Source organism: Megascapheus bottae, chromosome 2, assembly GCF_031878675.1.
Source record: "Megascapheus bottae isolate mThoBot1 chromosome 2, mThoBot2.hap1, whole genome shotgun sequence".
In the NCBI taxonomy this organism is placed as follows: Eukaryota; Metazoa; Chordata; class Mammalia; order Rodentia; family Geomyidae; genus Megascapheus; species Megascapheus bottae.
Genome location: NC_143510.1, coordinates 63,070,252 through 63,094,255, shown reverse-complemented (window position 1 = coordinate 63,094,255; position 24,004 = coordinate 63,070,252).

Sequence of the window (24,004 nt, the reverse complement as noted above, 5' to 3'; positions counted from 1 at the left end):
AAAAATCATTACCATTGGGGTAGGAAAATGCAAACCAGGATTAAATAATATATTTCTAGAGAAGAAAACTGCTGCTTTCTCCATGATGATAGGGACTTAACATTTACCACTAATCTACTTGCACATTACCCTGTTTGGAGCATTTAGTTGACCTATACTCATATCAACAAGGGTAGAAGAAAATTTATGTTATTTAGCTGATGTAGAATCTGTGGTATTACAGCCATAGAACTCATTAACCTATTGGGAATATAATGGAGTACATAGAGAAAAATGAGGGAAAATATACACCCCATTTTTTTGCTCTGGCTTATTTCACTTAGTATAAAATTTTTACAAGTCTTTCCTTATGAATGGTACAATATTGTTTTTTCTGATAGATAAGTAGAATTCCATTGTGTATCTATGCCACATTTTCTTGATCCATTCCTCCACTGAGGGGCATATGGCTTGATTGCTGTCTTTGCTGTGGTTAACAATGCTGCAATAAACATGGTTGTGCTGATAGCTTTAGTATGGCCTAGCTGGTCTTCTATTGTATGAATGCTCAGGAGTGAGATTGTTGGGTAATAGGGTAGCTCTATGAGAGAGAGATTCATATCTGAAATATACTTTGGGTTCAAAAATTAAACTCCCAAAAGATAAATCCTCAAAAACTCAACAACCCAATCAATAAATGGCTAAAGACTTAGTGATGTCTCAGAAGAAATAAGAATAGGCACATAAAGAAATGTTCACCATCTCCAGTCATGAAAACAATCCAAAACAAAACAACATTGAGATTCCACCTCATGTCAATTAGAATGTCAATTATCAAGAAAATTAACAATAACTGATGCTGGCAGGGTTGTGGCCAAAAGGGATCTCTATTATTCTGTTGGTGGGAATAGAAACTTGTTCAACCACTGTGGAGAGCAGTATGGAGATTCCTTAAAAGACTAAACATAAAGCTCTTGTTTCCATATTCTGGAGGTCCTTTCATTTAGCCTCATCCTATATGGTCTATGTATCTAGGTTTTGAGCTATTGTAATCCTGGGCTAGGAGAGTCCAAAGGTTTGAACTAATTATTAAAAATGAGGGAAACAATTGAGCCTATGTTCCTTTGGATCTGGCTTACTTCACTTAATATGATATTTTTCCGAGTCTTTCCATTTCCTTACAAATGGAGCGATATCGTTCTTTCTGATGGCAGCATGGTATTTCATTGTGTAGAGCTTTATAATGTGTGATTGTTGTTCTTAATGAACTATGATCTCTGTTGTTGATCCTTGGTTATTCTCATATTGTTACAGTATCTGACCTTGTTATCTGGTATATTATATATATGCATATTTGTTTATTTGAAATAGGAAAGGGAAGGGGGAAAACAAGATGAGGGAAGGGAAATAGGGACAAGAACATGAGAAGGGGTAACATTGTGTGTGAAGTAATGCACCTACTATCTGGCAAATATAACTGTGACCCCTCTATTAACTATAAGGAAAACATCAGAACATTAAAAAAAGAAGACTGAACATAGAACTACCCTTGTGATGATTCAGAAGTAGGTCTGCCTCCCTTGTATCTACAAGGAAAAGCTATGTATTTAAAAAAGTGGGGGGCTGGGGATTTCACTCAGTGGAAGAGCACTTGTCTGGCAAGAACAAGGCCCTGAGTTCAGTACTCAGCTCTGGGAAAAAATTAGATTTTTTTTTCTTTCTTGGGCCATCACAGAACATCATGTCTTGTCCTGGCAGTAAGTTCAGGGGAAATAGAGTATATTGGATTTTTTTCATTTTTTTAATTGTGATTAATAGAAGGGTTACATTATATTCATCACATAAAAGGTGCAAAACTTCACAAACATTGATACTCTTTCTCGTGACATGATCCCCATTTTCCTCCCACCTTCCCCCCGCTTATCTTGATTTCCCCCTTCCCTATCCAATTTCAAATAACCAATTAAGCACATATAAAATATATCAGATAACAAGGTGAAATAGTGTAACAATATGAGATACCAAGGGGTGGCATTAAGAACAACAGTCGTTCATTATATGGCTTTTGTTTGAATGAGGTTTATGACATATGTTAATCTTCCACTTGAGGATGTTGTGCTATTGAGGATAGCTAATTTATGACTTTGTAAATCAGACACCACACAGTTCAGGAGAAATATCTCCATTGGCAAAATTTCCCAAGGTCCTGTCATTAGATATCTGATCTCTGCTAGTGTTTTAATAGGAAAAAAATAGTTGTAAATAGGAAAATGATGCCAGGATATATACATAAACCTAAAAAAATATCCTTTGGGGTCTGTATAAGTCCAGATTGCAGCTACAAGATTGAGCGTGACCCTTACAAATGATTTGACATCCATTGCAGCTGGGTTTCCAGAAATTAGAGCTCTCCTAGAATCAATCTTTATTGAAATGTCTGAGCATCTTCCACCGGAACACATATTATTACCTTATTATTAGAAATGTAAGGAGCACTTCAGCATTGTGACATTCACTAGAGTCTTCTTTTCAAGGATTATCACTGACTGACTTAGAATTTGGATTGAAAGGTTGCCCAGGCTGGATAAAAATTTCAAAAATCCTTTCATGTTCTAAAGAAAGAAAAATCCGTAGGTGACAGGGAAAGCAATGATTCTTTTTCAGTCAAGAGACTGGGTCTGTGAATTGACTCAGATGTGGGAATTGGTCATGATTAGCTGTCTTATGCCAGGTGTCAGTTCACAGGCCTTGAGGTCTTCATGAGAAGTCTTTCTGTTTCCTTCCAAGGGCCCTAAGATCAATAAGCCACTAAAAATTTCTGCCACTGTTGCCCTTCCTATTGAAGTAGCTCTGTGCAGGCTTTTTGTAGTGCAGTTAGTGTTCTACTTGTCCTTTGCAACAGAAAATGTTATTGTTCCCAGTAACGTTATAATTATATCTAAATAGCAACATTTCCATACTATGGTAGGCAGCCATGGTTTTCCAGAGAAATCATCTAATTACTGTGTTCATCAATAGTTTGAATACTCTTTCTTTGGTGGTGGTGCTGGTGGCATCATAGGGGCTTTAACTCAGAGTCTAAGCACTCTTCCTGAGCTTCTCTGTTCAAGGCTATTGCTCTACCAGTTTGAGCCACAGCTCCATTTCTAGATTTCTGGTGGTTAACTGGAGAGAAGTGTCTTACGGACTTTCCTGCCTGGAATGGCTCCTAATTGTGATCCTCAGATCTCAGTCTCTTGAGTAACTAGGACTATGGGTGTGAGCTCTCTGCAGCCCAATGAGTACTTCTTGTGAATCATAGTTTTTAAAGCAATTATAGGCTAATCCTCTGCATTAATCCCATTTTGTCATTTTTAATTCCCTAAGATTTGTCTTTTGTCTTTTTCATGATACCAAGAAATTTCCAACATACAAATTAAATACATACATCATTAAATGTAGGATAAAGTCAAGCGGCAAACTGAAAAGAATCATCCTAGGATGCTCACACCACACACACTGAATGCAGAACATCTGGTAATTGGGTCTATGTCCGACCTCTATCAAAGCCTTCTTCCACTATCTTCATTTCAGAACTAAAACCTGTAGCATTTTTCTGTCTGAAAACATTATCAAAAAAATTTCAGTCCTTTCATTTATTAGCCTCTTCCTCTCTAAGTCTCAATATTGGCATCATTTTCTGAGACATACTGAGAATTTGACTCTTCATTTTGACATTAAACAATGAGAATGGTAAGGATAGTGCAGAATAAGAACTATCTTGCAAGACAGATAGCTCTTGTCTTCTTTTAGACAAGTCGCTAAGGTTTCTTCTAACAAGGAAAGGTTAGTACCATCAGACAGAAGAGGAAATTTTTAGCTGACAAGAGAGACTTGGGGAATCTCAAGGGCACAGGGAATGCAGATTTAGCCAAGTGCTTCTAAATGGCAGCATTTAAATGATAGGAATGAAACTTTTTTATATACAGTATTTTGCACTTTGTGAAAGCAAAATGGCAAAACTGTACATACAACAACCTGCAGCATCAGACTTCCCTTCTGATTTCCATGTAAATGAATCTTGAGGCTACAAAAGATATAAGATTCTTTAAGAAGAGTTTCAGAAATTCCTGTATTCTCAGAAAGTTCCTGGAGCAAAAAAAAAATTAATTTAAATATCAAATTTAACACTTTCTTTCTTTTGGCTTACAAGCAAACATTTTCAAAAATACACAATGGAATTCTATACTGCTGTCAGAAAGAACAACATCGGCCCATTTGTAAGGAAATGGAAAGACTTAGGAAAAAAAAATCATATTAAGTGAAGTAAGCCAGACACAAAGGAACATAGGCTCAATGGTTTACCTCATTTGTCATAATCAGTAGAAATCTTGGGCTCTCCTAGCAGAGATTTACAACAGAACAAAACCAAGATAAATAAGGCCATATAGAATGATGCTAAATGAAAGGACCTCCAGGATATAGAAACAAAAGCCATATAATGAGTGATTGTGTCCTTAATGTACTGTTATCTCTCATCTCTTTTGCTGTGCCTTGGTTATCTTATATTGCTACAGTATTTTACCTGGTGATCTGATATATTGTATATATGCATATTTGGTTATTTGAAGTAGGATAGGGAAGGGAGAAAAACAGGATGAGCGGAGGGGGTGGAAGGAGGGAAGTCAGGACCAAGACATGAGAAAGGGTATCAATGTATGTGAAGTAATGCACTTTGATCTGGCAAATGTAATGTAACCCATATATTAATTACAATAAAAAATATATGAAAAAAGAAAAAAATCCAATGCAACCCAAAGTCATTTTCTTTTTTTTGACCAATAAGGGAAAGCATTCAGCCTGTGTTCCTTTGAGTCTGGCTTACTTCACTTAATATGATTTTTTCTAAGTCTTTCCATTTCCTGGCAAATGGGAAAATGTCATTCTTTCTGACAGCAGCATAAAATTCCATTGTGTACAAATACCACATCTTGTTGATCCACTCATCAACTGAGGGACATCTGGGTTGGTTCCATATCTTTGCTATGGTGAATAGTGCTGCAGTGAACATCGTTGTGCTATTGGATTTGGTATGTCCTTGTTTCTGGACAATTGGGTAAATGCCAAGTAGTGGAATTGCTGGGTCATAGGGGAGCTCTATGTTTAGCCTTTTGAGGAACTGCCATACTGCTTTCCATAGTGGTTGAACAAGTTTGCACTCCTACCAACAGTGTAGCAGTGATCCCTCCTGGCCACATCCCCTCCAGCACCTGTTGTTATTAGATTTCTTGATCCTGGCCATTCTAACTGGAGTGAGGTGGAATCTCAGCGTTGTTTTGATTTGCATTTCTTTTCTGACCAGAGATGTCGAGCATTTCTTCATGTGTCTATAGGCCATTTTTGTTTCTTCTTCAGAGAAGACTCTCTTTAGTTTTTGGCCCATCTTTTAATGGGATGGTTGTTACTTTGGAGATTAGCTTTGAAGTGATTCAATTTTTTGAGCTGTTGATATATTTTAGATATGAGGCCTTTGTCCGTTGTTTGGTTGGTGAAGATCTTCTCCCACTCTGTAGGCTTCCTTATTAGTTTACTAGCTATGTCCTTTGCCATACAAAAGCTCTGCAGTTTAATGCAGTCCCACTTATCCAGACTTTCTCTGATGTGTTGTGATTCTTGGTCCTTATTAAGAAAGTTTTGACATGTGCCAAGGAGGCCTAGTGTGTCTTCTACTTCTTCTTGTAAAGTTTTCAGTGTGTCAGCTTTTACCTCGAGGCCTTGATCCATTTGGAGTTAATTCTAGTGCAGGGTGACAAAGAAGGATCCAACTTTAGTTTTCTGCAGGTGCTTAACCAGTTCTGCCAGCACCACTTGTTGAAGAGGCTGTCTTTCTTCTGTTCTATTTTGTTGGCTCCCTTGTCAAAGATTAGGTGGCCATAGGTCTGTGGTTTAATATCTGGGTCCTCAGTTCTATTCCATTGGTCTTCAGACCTGTTCTTGTGCCAGTACCAAGCTGTTTTGAGAATTATAGCCGCGTAATAAAGTTTGGAATTGAAATTCCTCCTGCGCTGTTCTTTCTGCTAAGAAGTGTTTTTGCTATACGGGGTCTTTTATTATTCCATATGAAATTTTGGATTGCCTCTTCTATTTCTTTAAATAATGACATTGGAATATTGATGTTAATTGCATTGAATTTGTAGATAGCCCTTGGCAAGATTGTCATTTTCACGATGTTGATTCTTCCAATCCAGAAGCATGGGAGGTTTTTCCGTTTCCTCAGTTCTGCTTTAATTTCCTTTTTCCGGGTTTTAAAGTTTTCATCAAAAAGGTTCTTTACATTCTTAGTTAAGATAATTCCTAGGTACTTTATTTTCTTTGAGGCTATTGTGAAAGGAGTTGCTTTCCTGATTGTTGCCTCGTTCCTCTCACTGTTGGCATAGAGGAAGGCAGTTGAGTTTTGAGGGTTAATGTTACACCCTGCTACCTTGCCAAAGTTTTGAATCAGCTCAAGGAGCTTAGGAGTAGAGTCTATAGGATTCTTTAAATACAGAATCATGTCATGTGCAAAGAGGGATAGTTTTACTTCCTGTTTCACTATTTGGATCCCCTTTATGCTTTCTTCTTGCCTTATTGCTCTGGTTAGGAATTCTAATACTATGTCGAAGAGGAGTGGAGAGAGTGGGCATCCTTGTCTCATTCCTGATTTTAGAGGGGAATGGCTTTAGCTTTTCGCCATTAAGTATAATACTAGCTGTGGTTTTGTCATACACAGCCTTTATTATACTGAGGAATGTTCCATGGATTCCTAGTTTCTCCAGAGCTTTTAACATAAAGGGGTGTTGGATCTTGTCAAATACCTTTTCTGTATCTATTGAGACAATCATGTGATTTTTGTCCTTGCTCCTGTTGATGTGTTGAATTATATTAATTGATTTGCTTATGTTGAACCAGCTTTGCCTCCCTGTGATGAATCCTGTTTGAACATAGTATATAATTATTTTGATGAGTTGTTGTAGACAGTTGGCCAGTATTTTGTTGAGAAGTTTTGCATCGATGTTCATCAAAGAAATGGGTATATAGGGGCCGGGAATTTGGCCTAGTGGTAGAGTGCTTGCCTAGCATGCACAAAGACCCGGGTTCGATTCCTCGGTACCACCTATATAGAAAAAAGCTGGAAGTGGTGCTGAAGCTCAAATAGTAGATTTCTAGCCTTGAGAAAGTCCAAGGACAGTGCTCAGGCCCTGAGCTCAAACCCAGGACTGGCAAAAGAAAAAAAAAAGAAATGGGTGTATAATTCTCTTTCTTTGATGAATCTCTGTCTGGTTTGGGGATGAGGGTTATACTGGCTTCATAGAATGAGTTTGGTAAAGAGCCTTCATTTTCAGTGTTGTTGAAGAACTTGAGGAGTATTGGTGTGAGCTCTGCTTTGAAGACCTTATAGAATTCAGCTGTGAATCCAACTGGCCTTGGCTTTTCTTAGGTGGAAGGTCTCTTATTGCCATTTCTATTTCAGTGCTTGAAATAGGCCTGTTTATTTGGGTTAGTTCTTCTTAGTTCAGTGTGGGTATGTTAATATTGACTAGAAATTCATCCATTTCTTCTAGATTCTCAAATTTGTTGGTGTAAAGGTTTGAGAAGTATTCCCTCTTGATGCTCTGGATCTTGGTTTCTGTCGTGATATTACCATTCTCATCTGTGATTTGTTTATTTCGGTATGCTCCCTTCTTTTTTTCGTAAGATTTGCTAAGGGTTTGTCAATTTTGTTAATTTTTTCAAAGAACCAACTCCTTGTTTTGTTGATTCTTTCTATAGTTTTTTTGGACTCCAATTCATTTAATTCTGCTTTGATTTTAATTATTTGCTTCCTTCTACTGGTTTTAGGGTTGGTTTGTTGCTCTTTTTCCAGGAGCTTAAGGTGACACATGAAATTGTTGGTTTGCAATTTTTCCAATTTGTTATTGTAGGCACTCAGAGCTATAAATTTTCCTCTGAGTACTGCCTTTGCCGTGTTCCAAAGGAGCTGGTATTTTGTGTGCTCCTTTTTGTTAAATTTCATAAACTATTGATCCAGTTCAGATTATAATGTGGTGGTGGGATATCCTTTTCTGGTCAGGTCTGTTTGGGGTCCTAAAGGCTTCTTGTATCTGGATTGGCCTGCCCTTCTGGATATTTGGGAATTTCTCTGAGATGATTCCCTGAAGTACATTTCCAGTATCATTGACCTCTTTCTCCAGACTCCTCAATACCAATTAGCCTTAAATTAGGCTTCCTAATTGTATCTTGGACCTCCGGAAGTGCTCTCTCATATTTCCTAGATTTGAATTGACTCATTCTCTGTTCTTTCTCTATAACAACTAAATTATCTTCAACCCTGGAAATTCTCTCTTCTGCATTGTCTAACCTGCTATCAAAGTTTTCTACTTTATTCTTCCACTCCCTTGCTTCTAATTGCTCATTTTTGATGCCTTGCATCTCTTCTTTTAGATCATGTATGGATTTCTTTAACTCCTTGATTTCCATTTGAGTGGTTAGCTCAGCAGCTTTATTCTCTTTGGACATTTGTTGGAGTTCAGTCACCTTTCTGCTTGTGGATTCTATGAATTCATCCATTTTTCTTTGAAAAACCTTTATTATGGCCTCCTTTATGGCTTCCCCTTTTTCACATATCACCTTGTTTCCTCTTGTTTAGCTGAGGCTTCCTCCCTTATCTCTTTCTTTATGTTTTCACAATTTTCATTAATGATGTTTGTCAATTGCATTTGTATAGCACTTGGAAGGCTCTCCTCTAGATTTGCCACTGACTGCTCCATTGCCTGTTTATGTTGGCTGGGAGATGCTATTCCTTGATTTGACATTTTCTTGAGTTTCTTGTTCTGCCCATTTGAAAATGGGAGCAAGATTAATACTACACAGGATTATAATTTTTGAGATATAACCAACCTAGAGCTTTTTAGTTGGCTGACAATAGATGTTCGCACTTTTAGATTGGTAATATCACTCTCTCTTTCTTTTTGTGCACTTACATATAAATCTAATACAACCACAGATTACTGATTTATGACCAAAACAATAAGCCCCTCAATCCAATCTCTATTATATTTAAGTTCCTCTGGACCTAGAATATAGTTGAACACCTAGATACACAGCATTTCTCAATAACATCAAATGTAGATCCATGCATTATAAGAGTTGAAGGATGAACAGAGGACCAGAGATAGAAAAATAATATGAAAGACAACAGAGGAGGTAGGAAAAGAATAATGCAGGAGTGTAAGATTATTATAGTAATGAAGAAAAGGTATAGTGTAAGGATAACTGACCTAAGGTGATTGACAGGTAGAATATTTGAGTTCAAAGTTTAGAAGTACTTAGATAAAACTTATGAAAATAAGAGTAATAAGAAGAATATATAGAGAAAAGAAGGAAGTAGATTCTGGAGATTTCAATGATAAAAATTTTAAGAAGAAAAAATAAACAAAACAACTACAAAACAAAAAACACCAAAAAAAAAAAAAAAGGCAGGGGAGAGTCCTCACTATTGTGAGTTCTTACCCAAGAGATACTAAGGTTGAGATTCAGGAGATTAAAAAGCAGGTGACTGTATCCATATAGATATCATTTTTATTCAGATTGTACCCAGAGCTGTCACTGTGTTTCTAGGAACGACCACAGTGACAGAAGGAATGTGGGAAAAGAGAGGAGGAAAAAAAAAAGGAATGAATCATAACATTAAAAAAAAAGGTGTAGGTAAAATGACAAAGAGAAAATAAGAAGAACTAAAAATGCAAATGAAACGGGGTAGAAGAACAAAAAAGAGGAGTATGCTTCAGGCTTTTTGGGGGGGCAGGATAGGAAACTTGTATCTCCACTAAATTCGGGATCCAAACACTTCACAAAGTCTTTTTCTCTTGTGATTTGACTTTGTGGTTTTTCTGATGAGATTGCTTAAGGATTGGTAAAACAAAGCTGAAAGATCCATGGGCAGCTTTGTTTACCAGGTCTGTGGCTGGCGCAGGGTCTGGACTTCAACAGCGCTGAGATCCAGCTAAAGGATCTCTGGGAAATCCTTTGCCAGTTAGGTGGCGCTGTCAGCAACACCTCTCAGGCTCCAATTGCTTTTGCGGGGTCCTTGCCAGCAGTCAAGATGGCGCTGCTCTCAGCTGGTGGGGGAGGGACTCCCTCCCAATGCTGTTCCTGGAGCAGAAGTGGAAACTTCTCGGAGGTACTCACACATTGCTGGATTCTCCGGTTCCGCGAAGCTGGCAGGTCTGAGCTTGGCCAGGTGTCGGCTCTGGGCTCACTCAGGCTCTGTGTGGCTCTGTCTGCAGCCTGCGAGTCTGTGCCACCGAGAAGCGCTGTTTGCTCAGAGGCTGGCGGGGCTACATGCTGTCTTCTCACGCTGGTATTCTGCCTTTTTCCTCTCTTACTGAGATTTCTGTGGTGCTAAAGCTTACTTAGGATCAATTTTTGGTAAAGAACTGTCCCCTATGCTGCCAGAACTTGTATCTTGGCAGGAGCTCAGAATGACCACCATCTTCCTCTGATCCTTCCCAGTCATTTTCTTGCTGACAGTCCCTGCAGTGGTCTATTATAAGAGTCACTCACTCTTCCAAACCCTGATCTTCAGTCAGCCTATTATTTCAGATGGCCAAGAGGTCATCATTTCTGTTCATGTCCACCCATCACCTTAAAACACACAATTTACTGCAACATTTGCTTCTTATTCCTGAAAATACCTCAAATGCTGTTACTTGTATTACTCAGCTCAGTCCCACACAACTGAATACTCTCTAAATGTTTTAAGCAGAAAGTACAATTAGGCATATCTCTAAAATAAAATAATTGAAGGAACTGGTTAGATTTGGGAACAATAATCTCCTAGGGCCACCTCCTAGCCCTCTGAACTATTGTACTTGTTGTGATTGAGGAAGCAACCATTGCCACTGCAGGAAGATAACACATGAGGAGTTTCTTTGCACAAGCGCTGATTACCAAACCGCATTACTCTGACATGACTGGAACTCTGCCACCAAGTAAAAGGAAGCCACTAGATAAGAAAACCATCTTCGTGTGGCACCAGCACCATAACTTCGTCACCATTATCACCACTTGTTCCCAGACACTCCACCTCTCTCCCTTCTGTTCTTTTTTCAATCATAGTTTGCTGATACAGCATCCAATTGATGAAACCTAAAGCACACATCTGAAATCTGATTGAAACAGAATCTGGGGATATAAATTTAGTTTTCTATTCTCAGCATATTAGAAAGGATATTAAATTAACGTTGGGCTATCCAATGTCACTTATAGTCCCCTTTCTCTTGTGGAGAGAAGCATAGTCAGATAAAACTAATAGGCCTCCACAAATCACAACATAATGCCATCTCTCTGCCCTCACGTGAGTGGTCAGAAGACAGATAACACTTACTCCCAGCCATCACTGAAGCTAAAAAACCCCATCTATAAACAATAGTATTAATATTAAGCAAATTATAATAATAGCCATAAAAATACTGACACTCAAGATAATAAAAACTAGAATCACCAGTCTCAAAAACTCTTCCTAAATTTCTTGGTAATACATTTTTATGAGGACGGTCTTTCATTATTTGATATGTCAAGTACTCAACTCATCTTACAAAAGTAAACAAACCAAACTTGTCTTCTGCCCACCACTGCCAAAAGAGCACATGGTGTTCTAAACTACAAAACGCTCATTAATCTTCAATGAAAATAAATTTCATCTCATTCATATCCTTTAATTTGTGTGCTGATGCATAATCTTGGTTCACTCATTGACTCCTCAAAGTGCATTGCAGAAAATGGATGTATATTTAACACCATGGATGTCCCTCTAAATGCAGGTTAATATGAAATTGTTTTGTTTGCTACAATATTGGTGGAAATGCTTCCTGGCAACTCAGGCAATCAAGACATCACAGGTACAATTTATAGCCAATGAAAAATGAATTGGGAACAAATAAGAGATGACAGGAAATGAAAGACTTTGTATTTATTTAGAAAAAAAATGTCTGGTATTCATTATGTGAGAAAGAATCTCAGGGGAGAAAACAATTCTACACAAACAACAATACAACACTAATATTACTGTGAGAACAGTGCAGTGAGTTTCACATGTACTTCCTCCAAGGTCTAGTATTTAAAATATAAGCAGGATAGAAACTATTAGGGACAGGAAACACACCCAACTGAATGGTTCTTGGATTTTGCATGCTTCAATAATATTTGGAAGATTTCTTAAAATATCAATTTTTGAGACCTAACTCAAAATGTTGATTTAACACATTTGGAATGGGTGCCCAATAATATATATTGTTAATAAGATAAGTCAGGAGGTATGAAGATCACTGCGACTTCCAGTGGTGGCTCATTCAAATTGAAATCAAGGAAGGAGGAAGGGAGCCAACAAGTCTTTGCTAACAACATGGGCACATAACAAAACCAGAGAAAATGTCCTTTCATCAAGGAATGAATAGTAGGGAAAAAAAAGAAAAAAAGCCCAACATGAAATCTATACAAACATTTGAAGAAGAAGAAAAGCAAAGCATAGTCTCAAAACAGTAGGACAGAATCAAGGAAAGATTATTCAGGTAAGGGAAAGTGTATTTAATAAAATAAATACCCTTACCTCTAAAAGAAATCAGAGAAATCAAGTATCAAGCACTGTAAGTCAAACACCATTTTGAAAAACATAAGTTGAGACAGTGCTTATAATTCTAGCTACTTAAGAGGCTGAGATATGAGCCTTATTACTCAAAGCCAGTCCATGAGACTCTTATCTTCAACTAACCACCAAAAGGTCAAAAGTAGATCTGTGGCTCAAATGGTAGAACATTAGTGTTAAGCAAAAAAGCTAAGGGACAACACCCAGGCCTGAGGTTGAGCCCTAGTACTGGCACACATACATATACCCAATAAAGGTAATGCATAATTGAGATTTCACATTTAGCATGCCAAAATCAGTACTCTTAATCTATCAAAGTATGTGAATTTCTTTTTTACCCCTCATTTTATCAAATGAAACCTCAAGTAATTTAGCTACTGGTCAACTTTGATTCCTCTTTTAACACACCGCCCCTCTGTTCTCTTTTCTTTCAATTCATTGCCTCTATTTCATTCTCTCTTCTTTCAATTATTCACACTGTTTTTATTTTACCTGTATTCTTGTAATAGCTCCCAAAAGTTAATTTAGTTTCTATTCTCATACTACATGAACTGATTCCAACTACAAAGCCAAAACCAAGACCTTTAATCATAAAGTTTTATGTTTTTAAGTGAGTGCCTAAAGGGCTGTAATTTCTTTCATGTTTTTAAAAAAGCTGATCACCAACAAATAATAACAAACCTTTCTTGGCTATATATCCCATTCTGGCTTTCTTTCTTTCTTTCCTTCAATTTCCTTGTTTTCTTTTATTGCAAAGAAAAATGAAATAAATAATATTAAATTTTCTGAGAAATAATTTTGCTTTAATAGAAATGAACATTTAATTTTCCTACACAATAATCAAAATAAATATTTTATGATTAATCTTAAAACATCAAGTTAAATTCTAGGAATATAAGAACGCCTGAATGGGGTATATTATACTGAAAAAGAGTGAATCAACAAACATGTTCCACCTTTATTTCTCACATGTATACACTGACATCTATTTATCTAAAATACCACTGTTGGTTTTTAATAAGTTGGGTTTTTTCTTTTTTCTTCTGAAGGGAAAGCTGAATGACAAGGTGATCTTTGAAATCAATTAAGAAGATAATTTAAAAAATAGAAAAATATGTGTAGAAAACTTTTACACATACATTCTTCAAGGGAAATAAAGTATAAGTATATAATCATGGGCAGAAATGACTCAAATAGGCTTTTAAAAAAGTTCTTCAAGGTTTATTGTTTATTGGTAAAATGTTATGCAATGTCAATACTACTTAATCTGAGGAAAATAGACCTTGAAGTTTGTGTTTTCTCCTTCAGTCAATAAAGTGATATCAATTGCAAACTTGATTGAGATCAACCTGTTTAAGCAGACTAAAAAAACGATCTGTGGTGTAACTGATAAGCTTACCAGAATACACATATTTTTCTGGGTTATTATCAAGAGACTTCTCTCTATCTACAGCCCAGCATGGACTTATAAATGCAGCTGCTCACAAGCGTTTCAGCAAGCCGGGTTCACTAGAAGCCTTCATACCTTGCTCTATTCAGGTGCTTTGGTGAAGATCTTCAGCAACTAGGTCCCTAGCTCAGGACAAACCCCAATACCCAACCCAATAGTGCATAATTACCAAGTGGAGAATGACAAGAGTCATTCACCTGCCTTTTGCGAACAAACATTAAACTGGGAACCTAGGAAGAAAAGGAGAAAACAAGCTAACTTTGTTTCCCTGCTTTTATGCCTATGTGCATTCCTACCACATATTTTATTATGTGAATGAAACTAAATGTCAGCTTCAAAGGAAAGAAATTGTTCTATTTGAGGAATTACTGAATCCCCAACATGTCCTATCCTCTAGGGCAAAAATAAACATGGTTGGCTTAAGACTATTGCTTAATAAATATTTGATGAAAACCAGATTGAATGAACAGGTGCTTCCCTTTCGTTTTTCACAAAATAATCAACAGCCCACCACAATTTTCTTAGATAGTGTTTAGAACTTGGATAAAATCTATCTATAAAATGTTACTCATGAGGCTCTGAAGAATCAATCTCTGCATCGTTCTCCATTGTTTTCTTCCTCTGCTAATGCTTTCTGTGTTATACACCCACCACTCTATTCTTTTTTTGTATATTTTTTATTTTAATTAACAGAAGGGTTACATTATATTTGCCAGATAGAAGGTGCGTTCCTTCACATACATTGCTACCCTTTCTCATATCTTGGTCCCCATTTCCTTTCCCTTCACCCCCACTCCTTATCTTGTTTTCCCCCCTTCCCTACCCAATTTCAAATAACCAAATACTCATATATCCAATATATCAGATAACCAGGTGAAATACTGTAACAATATGGGATAACCAAGGGACAGCAAAAGAGATGAGAGATAACATACTACATTAAGGACAACCATCACTCAGTATATGGCTTTTGTTTCTATATCCTGGAGGTCCTTTCATTTAGTATCATACTGTATGGCCTTATGTATCTAGGTTTGGCTCTATTGCAAATATCTGCTAGGAGAGCCCAAGGTTTCTACTGATTATGACAAATGAGGGAAACCATTGAGCCTATGTTCCTTTACTTCTGGCTTACTTCACTTAATACGATTTTTTCTAAGTCTTTCCATTTCCTGGCAAATAGGGTGATGTCGTTCTTTCTGACAGCAGCATAGAATTCCATTGTGTATAAATACCACATCTTGTTGATCCACTCATCAACTGAGGGACATCTGGGTTGGTTCCATATCTTTGCTATGGTAAATAGTGCTGCAATGAACATCATTGTGCTAGTGGATTTAGTATGCTCTTGTTTCTGGACAATTGGGTAAATGCCAAGTGGTAGAATTGCTGGGTCATAGGGGGGCTCTATGTTTAGTCCTTTGAGGAACTGCCATACTGCTTTCCATAGTGGTTGAACAAGTTTGCACTCCCACCAACAGTGTAGTAGTGATCCCTCCTGGCCACATCCCCCCCAGCACCTGTTGTTATTAGATTTCTTGATCCTGGCCATTCTAACTGGAGTGAGGTGGAATCTTAGAGTTGTTTTGATTTGCATTTCTTTTATGACCAGAGATGTTGAGCATTTCTTCATGTGTCTATAGGCCATTTTTGTTTCTTCTTCAGAGAAGACTCTCTTTAAGTCTTTGGCCCATCTTTTAATGGGATGGTTGTTTCTTTGGAGATTAGTTTTGGAGTGATTCAATTTTTTGAGCTGTTGATATATTTTAGATATGAGGCCTTTGTCCATTGTATGGTTAGTGAAGATCCTCTCCCATTCTGTAGGCTTCCTAATTAATTTACTAGCTATGTCCTTTGCCATACAGAAGCTCTGCAGTTTAGTGCAGTCCCACTTATCCAGCCTTTCTCTGATGTGTTGTGATTCTTGGTCCTTATTAAGAAAGTTTCTACCTGTGCCAAGGAGGCCTAGTGTGTCTCCTATTCCTTCTTGTAAAGTTTTCCGTGTGTCAGATTTTACCTTGAGGTCTTTGATCTATTTGGAGTTAATTCTAGTGCAGGGTGACAAAGAAGGATCCAACTTTAGTTTTCTGCAGGTGCTTAACCAGTTCTGCCAGCACCACTTGTTGAAGAGGCTGTCTTTCTTCCATTCTATTTTGTTGGCTTCCTTGTCAAAGATTAGGTGGCCATAGGTCTGTGGTTTAATATCTGGGTCCTCAGTTCTATTCCATTGGTCTTCAGGCCTGTTCTTGTGCCAGTACCAAGCTGTTTTGATAATTATCGCTCTGTAATAGAGTCTAAAGTTTGGAATTGAAATTCCTCCTGCGCTGTTCTTTCTGCCAAAACACCACTCTATTCTTTAAACACTCCAAGCTCTTCCCAGTCCAGGTCACTCCAAATCACGGCTGAAACAATGGCCTAGGAAACTCTCTTACCAGCTCCTCCAGTTTAGGGTTATGCTCAAATATTTTTCCCTAAAAGGCTTTTCTTGGCTACATTAACTAATACTACCTCTCCTCATTCAGTAACTATTTCATTTACCTATTTTCTTTTCTTCAAATGCCTAACACTGTTGTGAATTATGTAAGTTACACATTGGTTGACTTCATATCAGAAGGCAGATTCCACAAAACCAGAGATTTTCAATGTCCTACTTTCTACCACTGTTCACTAGTTCATAGATTAATATCAGACACAGAGAATAGTCAATAAACTTTAAGTTAGTTGCGGGTTTCTCAAGCATGTAATGCTAGCTACCTAGGAGGTGGAGATAAGAAATATCGTGATTCAACCAGCAGAGATTAAACTTTTGTAAGACTTTACCTCAACTATTTTTTGGATGAGGTGGTGTTTTTGAAAGGCTGAGCTCAGAAGGTCAGTGGCTCCCTGCCAGTTCAGGCACAAAACAAAGGAAAAGAGAAAACTTCATTAGTTTCCATCTCAACAGAAAATCTAGGCATGGTAAGGCACACCTGTCATCCCGTCTACAGCAAGAAGTGTAAAAATAGGAGCAACATAATGCAGGCTGGCACAGACAAAAAAATAAGACTACCTCAAAACACGGACGAGGGTTCTGAAGGTGTCAATCAAGTGGTAAAGTGCCTTCCTAGAAAGTATGATGCCCTGAATTCAAACCACAGTACTATTATTTTCAAGAAAAAAAAGAATTTATTAAGTCAATTCGTGAAGACTTTCACTAGTTTCACTAGTAAGATTTAACATACTATTTGACTTATATATATACAGGTATTTTTATATATTTTATTGTAATTAATAGAAGGGTTACATTGTATTCATTAGATAGGAGGTGCATTACTTCACAAACGTTGATACCCTTTCTCATGAAATGGTCGCCATTTCCCTCCCCCTACCCCCGCCCTTCATCTTGTTTCCCCCCCTTTCCTATCCTATTTCAAATAACCAAATAAGCCTAAATACAATATATCAGATAACAAGGTGAAATACTGTAACAATATGAGATAACCAAGGGACAGCAGAAAAGATGAGAGATAACATAGTACATTAAGGACAACAATCACTCATTATATGGCTTTTGTTTCTATATCCTGGAGGTCCTTTCATTTAGCATCATACTATATGGCCTTATGTATCTAGGTTTTGTTCTATTGTAAATCTCTGCTAGGAGAGCCCAAGGTTTCTACTGATTATGACAAAGAGGGAAACCATTGAGCCTATGTTCCTTTGCATCTGGCTTGCTTCACTTAATATGATTTTTCTAAGTCTCCATTTCCTTACAAATGGGGTAATGTTCTTTCTGACAGTAGCATAGAATTCCATTGTGTATAAATACCACATCTTTTTGATCCACTCATCAACTGACTCATCAACCAACTGGGTTGGTTCCATATCTTTGCTATGGTAAATAGTGCTGCAGTGAACATTGCTGTGATAGTGGGTTTAGTGTGTCCTTGTTTCTGGATGATTTTTATAGTTCAGTCTTTTGTTTCATTATTCATACTGAGTATATTACTTGTAACTATATTTATCCTGCAGGATCAATATCATTATTTAAATGCATTACTTTTATTTGAAAGAGGAAGAAAACATTGGTGCTCTTTCTACATGTATGTAATGTTCAAAACAATTCTTTTTGATTTAAAGCCACGAACAAATGCCAAACCAAGTGACTTTGACTTTAGAAAATACAGCAACAGTAGTACCAAGTTCCAGAAACTCATATCATTTTCTATTTAAAACTAAATTTACTTCAAAATTAATTACCAGATGGTTCATATACAGTGCTGTCCCCCTAACAGACATTGACTAAAGAATTAAATGGAGCATTTCATCATACTATTAGTATATTCCTCAATCTTGCTTTTAAACAAAAATGAACAATGGGGACTTGTCACCATTTCAAGTTTTCTTCCCTAGTCAGTATCGTACATCTTATTGTGTGCAGAGTACCTTGGATACTCCAAGAGAATTTGGAGAACATTGTTCCCCTAACCCTTTCCTGATTTCATCAACCAGAACTACAGACAATCTCCTAAGAAGGTATTCATTTGTTTGATTTGTAATTTTTAAGCTCGTAAAAAAGAAAAGTCATGTCAAATTTGTCAAAACGAAAGTGCTAAGTAATCAAAGACTGCCTCACTCAAACACTCGGTAATAAACATGTAATTATGGAAGCATTTTAAAAACTCAGAAAATGTGAGTGAAACTATTTTTGTGAAAAGCATTTGAGCATGTACACGTATATATGGAGATGTCTTCTCCCTGTAGCAGAGTCACAGTGATTTCTATAAATCATACTGACATATTTTATTCTAGTCCAGCTTGTTTGCAGGATAACCACCTTCACAACATCCCAGAATCACAAAATGAGTTGCAGGATGTAGTCAAATTACTTTTTCTGACAAAACAGCAAAGAGAAAGCCTGCAAGGACAAATTCATATGAGATGGAAACGTGCTTGGAAGACCAAGAGCTGAGAGTTCACAGGGAGAGCTTGTGGGCACGATGATATGCCAAAATTGTTTTATGACACTTAGTCATAATTGCAGCTAACCACACTGTTGGGGCTCTTTTCTTGGCAGGATCATAGACTATGAATATGCGTGTGTATTTGTGTGTATATATAAATTAATTTCCTCATGAAGAAGGGATTGCTCCACCTGTTACAGTCTGCCTGCATCCTAAATTTTCATCAAGTGTAGTCAATTAGTTCACAAAACAGAACTGAAGAGTGGAAATTGAGGTACAACATGTCTGATTTATGGATGAAATTGGCTATGCCCACTGATTTTTGTGGCTTCTTTAAATATTGTTATTAAATTGATTAAATAATTAAAGCTGCCACAAACATGTCAGATAGAATTTCACATCAAATTTCAGCTAGTGCCTTAGAACTCTCCTATATTTACCAATGATGTGGAAATCTTTCCATTTCTTTAAGATCCCTTGAGGTTCCCATCATCATATAAGAAATAGTTATAGCTGAACAGAAGGGTTGTCTCCTTAGGAATTAGAAGTTTGAATTTGGTCATTCTTAAGTACCATGAACCTGAGCAAGTAACTCACCTCACCATGCAAGAAATGGAAATTAGGTCTGTTCAACCATTCTTGTAAGAGTCTTTAAAAAAAATTAGTAAAGTCATATTATTGGGAACTGAATTTGAAATGTGTAAAGTACCAAAGAAATGCAATAACATTATTTATAGAAGTCACTGTGTGAGGAGCCAGTTTTCAGTAATCGTTAAAGATTTCCTTAACACAATGATAGCACCCGTTTCTGTTGAGCATGATAGTTTCATCCAGGGAAATCACCGTGGGTGCTCAAAGCCAATGAGGGTCCTATCTTCCTTCAACAAGTATGCATTCCAGGAAGAAAATACACACTGCAACCAAAACTGTGAAGGCACATGAAGAGCCCGACATAGGTGGCTCATATTCTTAATTCTAGCTACACACCAGGTTTAGTTCTGGAAGATAGTAGTTCAAGGCCAGCTCAGGCAGAAAAGTCTATGAGATCCTATCATCAATATAATCAGCAGAAAACAAGGATAGAGGCATGGTTCAAATAATAAAATACAACCTGAGCAAAGAAGCCAAGCAATTGTGAGACCCTGAGTTCAAACACCAGTATTGCCAAACACACACACACAGAAATCAACACATTTTCAACTTTTCTTTATTGATCTTTTCTGCTTAATTTCTTGAGCTTAAGACTGAGGTTTTAGAGTGCTATATAATCCAAAGAAGTCAAATAGTCAGCTGATGCTGTTTTCCAAGAGATGCAGATTTTTTTATTAAAGAATTTATTAACATTAATTTTTACATCATATTTCAAATGACATGTTCAACAAACAAGTATTTAAGAAGGGAATCTCTATATACAATCACTGGCATTTAGATTTTAGAACATAATTAAAATTAGGCTGAGGGTTTGTATGTCATAGATACATGTTCATCTATATAGATGAATCTATATAGAGAGTCATGAATTTTTATGTCTCTGTAGTCATGTTTATATTTCCAATACCATGTCCATAGCATTAGGTATGCAAATATTGCGTCCTAAAATTAACATTATTAAAGATAAAATCAAATTATAGAATGTAGTACACTTTGTTACCACCATCAGATTCTATTAAATAAACTTAGTACTCAACTCTGGGGATTTGGACAACTGTTAACCCCATCTCCATAACAAAATAGAACAGAACTTGTGCGTCCCGAGAAGAGTCTATTCTAAACAGGAGGAATCCTAAAGTTTCTGAACTGAACCTGCTGAGATCCTTCTCAATAAAGTAAGCTGTCTTCCATGAAAAGAAATGCAGAAAGCATACCAATAGAGACCTACAAATTTATTGAGGATAAAACAAGTCCTCTACTGCCAAAGAAGGGCAAAGGTATAGGGGAGAGGTGTGAAAAGAGTTAGAGAAAGTTGTTAGGAGGAGAGAAGTGATCAAAGCTGACTACATGGAAGTGGCAAAGTGATGCACATTAAATATACATTAAATTCATATTACTACTTAGATATTTTAATTTAAAAATATGACAGAATAATTCCTCTCACAGAGATAAGAGTTTGACAAATAACTGTTTTTTATTCAATTACATACTGATAAGGCAAAACTATCACTTAACTTTTATTTCCCCAAATGGATGGGGAAATTTTTGATTAGAAGGCCATATTTTCATATGTCACATTTTTTGTTTCTTAGATTCCCTTACCTGTTCTGAGTCTTACTTCTATGTCATTGTAAATATATTTATTCCTACAAAGATTAACTTCTTTATGTTATTATACTATGTTTTGAAAAGCAATTGAAATAAGAGATAGAAATAGATTCAGGAGGTGATCCAGATGAGAATGGTAGCACAAGCAGGAACAAGAGGTTGAGATAGGATATTCTATACTTAGAGAAAACTAAATAGACCAAATTAGCTAGAGAATGGCTGTCTGTGAAGAAGTTGAAGATGACAAACTTACAGTAGCATCTGAATTGTAACATGATAGATTAAATAATATTATTCCATAGACCCTGAAAGAATTTTAATAGGATATAAAAAAAGACCAAAAGACTCTTTGTCAAGATTATTGCTTTCTTATTGTTGTTATTTTATCTATACTTCAGAAATGAAAAATAGAGAATAGAGCTAATTAAAATCAAGTAGAAGAAATAAGAACAAGGATAACAATGAAATTCAGATCTTCTTGAATATTTAAACAAGACAAAAAATGTGTTTCTAAGTGAGGGTACCAATTACATAACTAAAGCATGTACATTTCTTACTCCTTAATAGCCTCAATCACATGAAGTCCCTGTTTAAAGCAGTGACTTCCTTACCCTTTCCCACATTGGTTTGTTCATTTGTTCACTTGAGAATATTTTATATTCCACCCAGCGATTTGCTCCATTTTTATTGGCTATCCTGTCAAAACTCAGTGATAACCATTGAAAAACTGCCTTAGCACAGAGCTGAGAAAACCGAAGCCTGCGAAAGGTGGATAGCAGGAAAAATCCCAGACTCATTACAGACCTAGTCAGCTTCCTAACACACTGTATCACTTGTATTATAGCTGTTACTAGTCAAAATAAAATATTTCCATTAAATAAGATTATTTCTCATAATCACATAATTTGATTCCAAGAAGGAACTGATCCAGCAGTACTTTAGAAGGCACAGTGCTTCTGATCTTGATGGCAGTTTACTTGGCACCAGGTACAGAGAATTAATTTTCTTTTTCCTGTTCAACATCAACACCACCTGTGACATTCCTACAGTCTTTTTTTTTGCAAAAATTAAATCTCCTGTTCCAGCTGGAAACATTTCTATTCATCATGTTACATATGGACAATGAGAAAGACTCAATAATCCCCCAACCTTATCTTAGGGAGGGTTTTTTTGTCTTTCTTTAGTATATAAAAGACACATTTTGATATTTTAGCACCTTATTAACATTAAAGTCATGCAAGCATGACTATTATAATCTTGCTAAATTTTTATCATTATAAATTTTTCAGAAATCTAAATGTTGTCTGGGGGAAAAAAGAACTCTCTTTTCAATTTACCCTGAAAAGCTATTTTACTACAGTTGCCAGCATCTTCATTTTTTATCTTCTATTCTACATATTATAATTTTAAATGATGAAAAAAAAAACTTCACCTAACTGGAGAGCCAAATCCTAATGTGTACACAGGTACTTTGAGCATTGTTTCAAAATCACCATGGCAACCCTCATTAGGAGAGGTATGCTCACATAATCCATTTTCTTTCTAAATAAACCCAGGGTCTGTCATTTGATTTTAGTAAAACGATGCCTCTTTGTGTAATAAAAAGTGAGTTTCAACACGATCAAGTTCTACTCTCCAAGTGTTGGCCTTTGACATATCCTCACCCTACATCATAGTGCTAAAGATTCCTCTCTCCGTGTTATGTTTCAGGACCTTTGTAATAGGAAATGTCTACAAAGGCAGATTGGATAGGACACAGCAATTTCTGGGCATAGATCCATATCACCTTCCTGTCCAATTTCAGTAGACTGCAAGCACTAGACTCTGGTATGTCCTCCTCCTCCCTATAGGATATAAACTATGGCTACTGTGACTCCTCAGAGTCATGTAAGCAAATGACAATATCACAACTCCCATGCAAATAATGTTGTTCACAATAGATGAGATTGGATGGCTTTTCAAGTTGACATTGGCCCCTTTTGCTTGAGGATCACCCAGATCTTTTCCTGTTCTCAGTCTCCAAATAGTATCTTGAATTACACACAGTGTCCCTTCTCTTTCTCATGTCCAAGATGAGGATGGTTTTGTGTTTTCTCAGTTTACACCCTTAGTGTGCATTTGGAAAATCCAGTGAGCTCTATCAGTTAGTTGGTTTTCTATTGTTTATAAGAGCCAATGCTGCTGACCTTCCTGACATACTCTGATTCAGAGCTCATTTTCAAAGCTTTAATATTCATCTAAGGAACTCTAATATTCATCCAGACCCCAAACACTACCATTTTCATTTATTCACTGTTGTGGCTCAAACTATTCCTTCAAGGTCTTCCCTTTGGATTCGTAAGATGATTTTGCTATTGTTATAGAATTTGGCTCTTGAAAACAGAAAACGTTCACTTTCTCACATAGACGCAAGTACCTGTTGCAGAAGTCACAAATGAGTGACTGTTATTCACTTTGCTTTCTTTTTTTTTCTATATGTGGTACCGAGGAATCGAATCTGGGTCTTCATGCATGCTAGGCAAGCACTTTAACCACTAGGCCAAACTCCCGGCCCCATCACTTTGCTTTCTTAAAAGTCCTAATCCTCCTAGAGAATAGTTATGACGGATCCAGAAACAGTCACAAACAATAAACAGCAGGGGTAAAGGAAGTTCAAAGATGAATATTTCAAGATATAATTTACCTTCCCTCCCTTATTTAATTTCTGTTTCC